This window comes from Oryctolagus cuniculus, chromosome 12 (assembly GCF_051225735.1).
Source record: "Oryctolagus cuniculus isolate XC-2025 breed Fujian yellow rabbit chromosome 12, ASM5122573v1, whole genome shotgun sequence".
Taxonomy (NCBI): Eukaryota; Metazoa; Chordata; class Mammalia; order Lagomorpha; family Leporidae; genus Oryctolagus; species Oryctolagus cuniculus.
In genome coordinates, this window is record NC_142878.1 from 61,411,529 (window position 1) to 61,419,891 (window position 8,363).

The following is an 8,363-nucleotide window of genomic DNA, read 5'->3' on the forward strand; positions in this document are numbered from 1 at the left end:
GAATTCAAAGGAAATCTATTTCTAGGAATTTATTCTGTAAATATGCTCCCAAAAGTATACAAAGACTATTCATTCTAACATTGGTTGTAATAAAAGAAATCTGCAAGCAGCCAGACTGTGCAATAACCTGGGCCATTAAAACAATATAGTGGATTCATATGTATTGACAATGCAGGCTGCCTGGGATATGTTCTTAGGTGAAGAAAACAAGTTCCAAAACAGTAAGCATACTATGCTCCCATCTGAGGTGAAAGGATATACTATAATATTGACAAGTGAGTGTGTGTGTGTGTGTGTTGCTTAAACAGATTTTTCCTGTTATCTCAGAATCCAAGCTGAGGTTCCAACATTGGAAACAGTAAGTGACATACTTTTCCCTGTTCCCAAAACATGTACAGTGCTATATTACCCACTTAGAACTTTCAAAAAAGTGAACAGACCATTAGGTCATCACCCACCTTTGGTCTCCAAGAGGACAGTAAATGTTGATCAGAGCTGAGGAAGAGAGAAGAGTTTGGGTAAGTGTGGTTCGCCTAATAGTGACAGAGCTCCACAGAATCTCCTCCTTGTGAGAGAGGCCGAAGGGGGTGTCAAGAAAGCTGGAAAAAAAGAAAATCTTGGGGTCAGGGTGGAGGGCTCGCTAGAGGGAGAAAATCGTCTCATACCCAGTTCAATTCTTGCCACTCCACAAAAATTCAGGAGGCTTACCCTAGGCCACTCTTTCAACAATATGGTGAGACAGCCCTTGGGTTAGTGGGAGCTGTCTTCCCCTGAACTTGGGGGCTCATAATAGAGATCTTGCCTCTTGCCTGGAAAAGGCAAAAGGCCAGGGTGCGTGGCTAAAATGATCTGTTTTGAGAGCAAAAAAGAAGGCTGTGATGGGACTCAACTGCTCTTCAAGATTTCTGTGGGACAAAGGTGCAAACCAATCACCCAGGAAGGTGGCCAGATTTACCATCTTGAAAAGAACTTGCCCCAGGGTGCTGCTTGGGGGGACAAGATGATTCCAGCTAAAACGTGTGTGAGAGGGGCCTGTGCCGTGGCATAGTGGATAAAGCCGCCGCCTGTCTCTGGCATCCATATGGACATTGGCTGCTCCACTTTCTAACCAACTCCCTGTTAATGATCCGGGAAAGCAGCAGAAGATGGTGAAAGTAGTTGGGGCCCTGCACCCAAATAAAAGATGTGGAAGAAGCTTCTGGCTTGGCTTCAGCCTGGCTCGGCTCTGGTCGTTGCAGCCATTTGGGGAGGGAACCAGCTGGTGGAAGATTTCTCTCTTTCTCTCTCCCTCCCTCTCTCCCTCTCTCCCTCCCCCCCACCCTTTTCTCTGTGACTCTGCCTTTCAAATAAGTAAACAAATCTTAAAAAAAAAAAAATCAGTGAGAGAAGGGCAACCATAAGAGCGTTGAGGCAGAATTCTTAGAGTCTAAGCTGGGAGAGCATCTCCCACAACAGACTTATGGAACAGAGGGCGGAATTCCTTACTGGGCAGAGGGAGTCTCTGAAAGACCACTCAGAGTCATCCTATGCAAGAACAAGCCAGGCGTAGGCAGCCACCAGGCAGGGAGCATAGATGTCTGTTTACATTGCACCCGACGAGCAAGACCTTGTCCCTTTACCTCTCGGCCTGCCTCCTCAGCCAGCTCAGAAGGAGCCAAGGTTCAGCGTGGGATCCAGAGGAAAAGTCAGATGCCATACTTCTCCTTCTCTTGAAGGTTTCTGAACCGAAGCCAGTCCTAAGCTCAGGGAAGGGGAGACGTTTTGAACTAAAGTGAGATGGAATTTTCGATCTTCACCCTACTGAACTACACACTTAACAATAGGGGAGTGATAGGCTGGCACTGCGGCTCACTAGGCTAATCCTCCGCCTTGCGGCGCTGGCACACCGGGTTCTAGTCCCGGTGGGGGTGCCGGATTCTGTCCCAGTTGCCCCTCTTCCAGGCCAGCTCTCTGCTATGGCCTGGGAGTGCAGTGGAGGATGGCCCAAGTGCTTGGCCCTGCACCCCATGGGAGACCAGGATAAGCACCTGGCTCCTGCCATCGGATCAGCGTGGTGTGCCGGCCACAGCACGCCGGCCACTGCGGCCATTGGAGGGTGAACCAACGGCAAAGGAAGACTTTTCTCTCTGTCTCTTTCTCTCATTGTCCACTCTGCCTGTCAAAAACAATAGGGGAGTGTTTTAACATCTAGGTGTGTTTGGAAAAGCCACAGGATCTGCCCAGGATAATAACCAAGATCTGTGCAAGGAGCCCTGCAGAGTGGGTTTGAAGGGCTTGGGTTAGAAGAATAAAGCTATAAAGCTACTTTTCTGACTTCGGCCCACTTAGTCTAGCTCATCCGATTTACAATTTACACGAAATGACCACTACTGAGGGGATAAACATGAAACTGTCAGAGCTGGCACTGTGTCTTAGCAGGTTAAGTCTCCACCTGCAATGCTGGTATCCCAGCTGCTGCTCTTCTGATCCAGCTCTCTGCTATGGCCTGGGAAAGCGGTAGAAGATGGTCCAAGTCCTTGGGTCCCTGCACCTGCATGGGAAACATGGAAGAGGCTCATGGTTCCTGGCTCCAGATCAGCCCAACTCTGGCTGTTGCAGCCATTTGAGGGATGAACCAGCGGATTGAAGACCTTTCTCTCTGTCTCTCCCTCAATCTGTTGTAATTCTACCTCTTAAATAAATTTTTCATAGCCTTGGAAACTCATGACTGGTGCATAGGGAGATTACTGATGCCATAAACAGGAGTGTCAATTTGTAAAGTCAACAACAGGAGTCACTGTGCACTTGCTCCTCATGTAGGATCTCTGTCCTTAATGTGCTATACATTGAGACTTAATGCTGTAACGAGTACTCAAACAGTATATTTCACTTTGTGTTTCTATGGGGGTGCAAACTGTTGAAATCTTTACTTAATGCATACTAAACTGATCTTCTGTAAAAAAAAAAAAAAAAAAAAGAAGAAATTATCAATTCCCAACTTGACTCTCACTGGGATTAAACATGACAATAGGTCTGATCTGATTTCATCATCAATTTAAAAATCATCTATTATTTTTCACTTTATGTTTGTGTGGGAGCAAACTGTTGAAATCTTTACTTAAGGTATGCTAAACTGATCTTTTGTATATAAAGAGAATCGAAAATGAATCCTCATGTGAATGGAAGGGGAGAGGGAGTGGGAAAGGGGAGGGATGCGGGTGGGAGGGACGTTAAGGGGGGGAAGCCATTGTAATCCATAAGCCGTACTTTTATAGTATCTTTCCCAGACTGCCCTCCTTTACCTTCCACACAGTTAACTACTACCTGCTTCCCTTTCTTGGCCTAGTTAGCTAGTACTGGGTGGAGTTCTCTGGCCAACTAACTGGCTCCACAAGGCACAAGAACCTTCTGGCATCAATCCATTGAATTGTGCTGGAGAGCAGACTGTCCAGAGAGGGCAGGGCCAGCCAGCCAGTGTGATGGCCAATCTGTTTCACCTCACCAGGAACACCCACGGTGCATTCATCCGGTGTTAAAAGTTACTGCCTGAGATCCTGACATACATGACGGATCAGAAGGAGTTCCTGGTGTGAACAAGCTCAGGTCTGGAAAGCTGCATTTCATTCATCTGCCATCCGTCATTCCATACATACTAACACACAGTAGTATGATTAACTACCATGTGCTGCTGTGAAGTGGAAAACAAGTTACTGGGGGGTTGAGCATTGTGGTGTAGTGGGTTAATCTGCCAGGGGGATGCCCACATGTCGTATCAGAGTGCCTGTTTGAGTCCTGGCTTTTTCACTGCCTATCCAGCTTCCTGTTAATGCACCAGGAAGGCAGTAGATGATGGCCAACATGCTTAGGTTCCTGCCACCCCCGTGAGATACCCAGATGGAAACCTGACTCTTGGCTTTGGCTTGGCCCCACTTGTTGCTGGAACTTTTTAATTGGACCAATGGATGGAAGAATCCTCCCTCTCTCTCTTTGGTGTAAATAAATCAACAAAATTTTTTTTATAAAGGAGGCAAATCGCTGACCATGACAAGGAAAGAGAAATTTCCCTCAGGCGCCCTTTCTCCTGAGGGTTGTTTTGTTGATATTCTAGAGTCCATTCATGTGAAGCCAATGATGTATATAGCCTGTGTGTTTATGAACACTAGGACAGTGGTGAGGTACTTCCTTGCTTTCCAACAACTCACTTAGTGGCTCTATCAGGGAGAAGGAATCCAAGCAAGAGCATATTCTAAGGCCCCAGCCACAGTCTAGTGCCTCATACCTTTGAGAGACAGTAACAAAAAAAAAAAAAACCAAATCACCTCAGTTTGTAAGCCTTTGTCCTCTTTTTCCATAGAGGGAAACTTTATGCAGATCACTGTATTGACTTTTACAAAAACTATGATGCCAGAGCTACATACTCCAGGCCCACAGAGAAGCAACATAGGACCCATGTCCATTTGTTCCAGGGAACACTGAAGAGACTGTGAAGAAGAAGAGAGGAGGTGCCACAGCCTTGTCCAGCCCCCAGATGGCAGGTGCCCTCCCAGGCCTTAGCATCAGAGGCTGCCTAGGTGTCTTTACAGACAAGCACCCATCTGAGGGACCTGCAGGCGTGGCTCTGCCTAGCAGCTGTCATCCCATCCGTGTGTAGCAGGGGAAGAACCTCCAAAATCCAGGAAAAGGTGAGCACCAAGGGTGAGGAGGGTTAGACCTGGGAAACACCTGGGAGTGAGCAGTACAGAGAGAGAAAGGCAAAAATCAGGCACCGTTTCTAGTAGTAGCCTGAATCCAGTTCCACGGTCAGAAGCCAGGGTGCCACAAATATCAGAGGTCAATGCAAGGAAGTAGAAGGAAAAGCAGTGATGGAAGAAGGCAGAGACATAGTAGGTCAAGAAGTAGATTTTTTTTTGTAATTTTAAATTTTATGTATTTATTTTTGTTTATTTGAAAGGCAGAGCAATAGAAAGGCCAAGACAGAAGCAGAGAGACCTTCCATTTGCTGGTTCATTCCAAATGCCCACAATGAGCCAGGCTAAAGCTAGGAGCCCTGAGCCCCAGCTGGGCCTCCCACGAGAGTGGCAGGGACTGAAGTACTTGAGCTATCACCTACTGCCTCCCAGGGTGCACATTAGCAGGAAGCTGAATCAGAAGTTGGGATCTGGGACTCCATTATGATGTGCAGGTTTCCCAGGGGGCATCTTAGCCACTGTCCCAAATACCCATTCCAAGTAGTACATTTTTTTTAAAAAGCAGACACAAAAAAGAAACCTGAAGCAGAGGCAACTTTGCGGGGTCATGCCCTTGAGCCCCCCAGCTGGTAGTTACAATTGAGAAGGGGCTAAAAGAATAATTAACCTGGATTTTGGAATGCATCCATAAGGATAAAGGTAGATCCTAACATACATAGGTCTGGCTGGCTGGTTACGTGTCACCACAGACTGCTGGGAAAGGAAGTTGCACAAGACTGAAATATAACAATTAATTAACAATGCAGAAGAACATACTCTGAAAGGTAAGGACAGGAAGCACTCCATCATCCTATAAATTATTCCTGCTTATTGAGTGCTAAAAGCACAAGTTCCAGACATATATAAATAATGTATTCATATAAATAATTAAAAACATAAGGAAAATTACATAAGCAGGAATCAAATCTATATTTACCAAGGCCCCTGGCTTTTAGAACCCCTGCACCTTCTCCAGGAGAAAATCAAGACAAGTGATATTCCACTGTATTGCATGGGCCTGGCCACAGTGTTTCCTTTCTCTGGTTTTCAATTTCCACATCAGGAAGAAGAAGAAAAAAAAAAAAAAACCAGGAGCATAAATGATTGAGTTCTAAAATCCTTCCCACTTCTGTCATATTATCTCCTTAAAAATGCTAAAATATTCATTAATTAAGATCCTGTTTATACTTGTATTCTTCTGGATAATAACTTTGTTTCTGGCTTGACTTTCTTTTTGTATTACAAAATTCTTTATGAAAATCCTGATTCCTCAGACCATCCTATGTATCTCTGAATTTCAAGTTTGTAATGCATGGCTTGGCCTGTTCTTCAGCAATATTTCCTCTAGTGATATTGGTAATCTTGGTTTGCTGTATTTAAGCAAACGGATGGACTATCTTTGGCCAAAAGGGTATACTGTAACTACAACTTTTGTTCATGAATTAGCTAATTGTTTCTCCCTCCTTGGGAAATTAGCTTGTTGTCTGTTTCCTCCAGAGGAAGAATTTACATGGTGCCAAAAGCTCTGTTGTAAATTCAATAAATGAGCTCATTTTCTAAGTTGCACAGAATAAAGAAGAGGCATGTACCACTCCATGGTCTTCTTTCCTCTAGCAATGGTCACATGTGATTTGAGAGACAAGTTATCAAGTAGCCATCAGTAGCCCTAGTTAATCAGAAAAGGAAAAGTTAGCTTGGCATGGCTTTCTTCCTCTCTAAATCTGCTGTTTGAACTCCAAGATAACAATTAAATCCCAACTATCATTTGCTGAATGTGGACCACGTGACAGGCACATCTATTATCTCTAGTCTTATAATAATTTGGCAAAGCAGATATTGTCAAGAAACTGAGTCTCAAAGATGTGAGACTCAGATGCAGCCTGTGGCTACAAATGAGATGGAACGAAAGTTGCATCTGGGTCTCATTTGACTCCCAACCCAGTGCTCGCTCTTTAGAGATCCTTCTCAGCCAGCACACTGCTGTGGTTAAGCCCACAGACCCAAGAGATGGTACCACAGAGTTTGGGTCTTTGATCTAAAATCTACTAGCTCTGAGTCTTATGTAAGTTTCTTAGGTTCCTTGAACATTTGTTTGTTACCTGTTTAATGTACTAAAAGTTGTGAACCCTGGGCAGAAACTTGGGAAAAGTTGTATCACTTTCAATCCCATAAAACAGAATACAATAACCTCCTTGTGAGAAGTATGACATACTCTTTGGGTAAAGAAGACAGTAGGCTGTGTGAAAATAATGACCGCAGGACCACAGGATATTTGTACTGCCTGTTCCCTCTTCCTAGAAATGCTGTTCCTACATAGAGCCACATGGCTAATTCTCTCACTTTCTTAAGGTCTTTGCTTTTATGTTAACTTGTCAATGAGGCCAGAAATACTCACAATATGTAAAATTGCAATGCCATCCCCTCAACACTCCTCGTTCTTTGCTCTATTGGTTGACTTCTATTCATAGTACTTAATTGACTTATTGATTAGGTTCTGTATTTATCACTCTACACTGAAATGTAAATTTCCTGAGGGCAAGCATCTTTATCCATTTTGTTCATCGTGGCATCCCAAGACCCTAGAAATAGTAGATGCTCATAATACATGTTTAATGAGTATCTGTTGAATAACGCTTCTGAGATGCATCACAATTATCCAGGATTTTTCAGCCCACCTCATACAGCATGCTACAGTTGCCTGAAAAGGAACGTTTCCCAAGTACAAACGTAGGAGCAAAAGCACTAACACAGGTGCAAAAGTGAGAGCAATTCCCAAGTACAATGTGAGAAAATTGGCCCTCATGTTCTAAGTTTATGTGAGGATAATATTTCAGAATCTAGGGTCTATCTCTGTTATTGGGTTATTGGCCCAAAGTTAACCTGCTACGCCATAGGGCCAGCCCCTCAGGTATTTTTGTTAGAGCAGCACAAGCTGGCTAAAACACCTACAATATCACAGTTCTATTCAACCACAATTAAGGATGCTGCCTCTGGGATTATGAAAGTATTTCCACCTTATATTACTATACAACTGATATCATAAAAAGAGAAAGAATAAACTGTCTTGTGCCTACTATAACTTCACACCCTTATTTGTCCTCCTTTCATTTTTTACACTCTTTCCTTAAAGTTTACCAAGTTAAAAATCAATATAAAGGCTGGCACTTGGCGCGTGGGTAAAGCCGCCGCCTGCAGTGCCGGCATCCCATATGGGTTCCGGTTCAAGTCCTGGCTTCTCCTTTTCTGATCTAGCTCTCTGCTATGGCCTGAGAAAGCAGTGGAAGAAGGCCCAAGTATTTGGGCCCCTGTACCCACAAGGGAGACCGGGAAGAATCTCCAGGTTCCTGGCTTCAGATTGGCACAGCGCCGGCCATTGTGGTCAGCTGGGGAGTGAATTAGCAGATGGAAGACCTCTCTCTTTTTCTCTCTGCCTCTCCTTCTCTCCCTGTGTAACTCTGACTTTCAATTAAATAAAGTCAATCTTTAAAAAAAATCAATATGAAGTTTATTATTATTTTCCATGGTTATTTGATAATCAGATTGACAAACATGAAACTTAAGTATTTGGCCCTTTTTAAAAACAAAATATATATGTGGACTGGACTTTAAAACATTTTAAAAATTCTGCCCTAAGACTTCTCTTGAGAAGCAATTCTG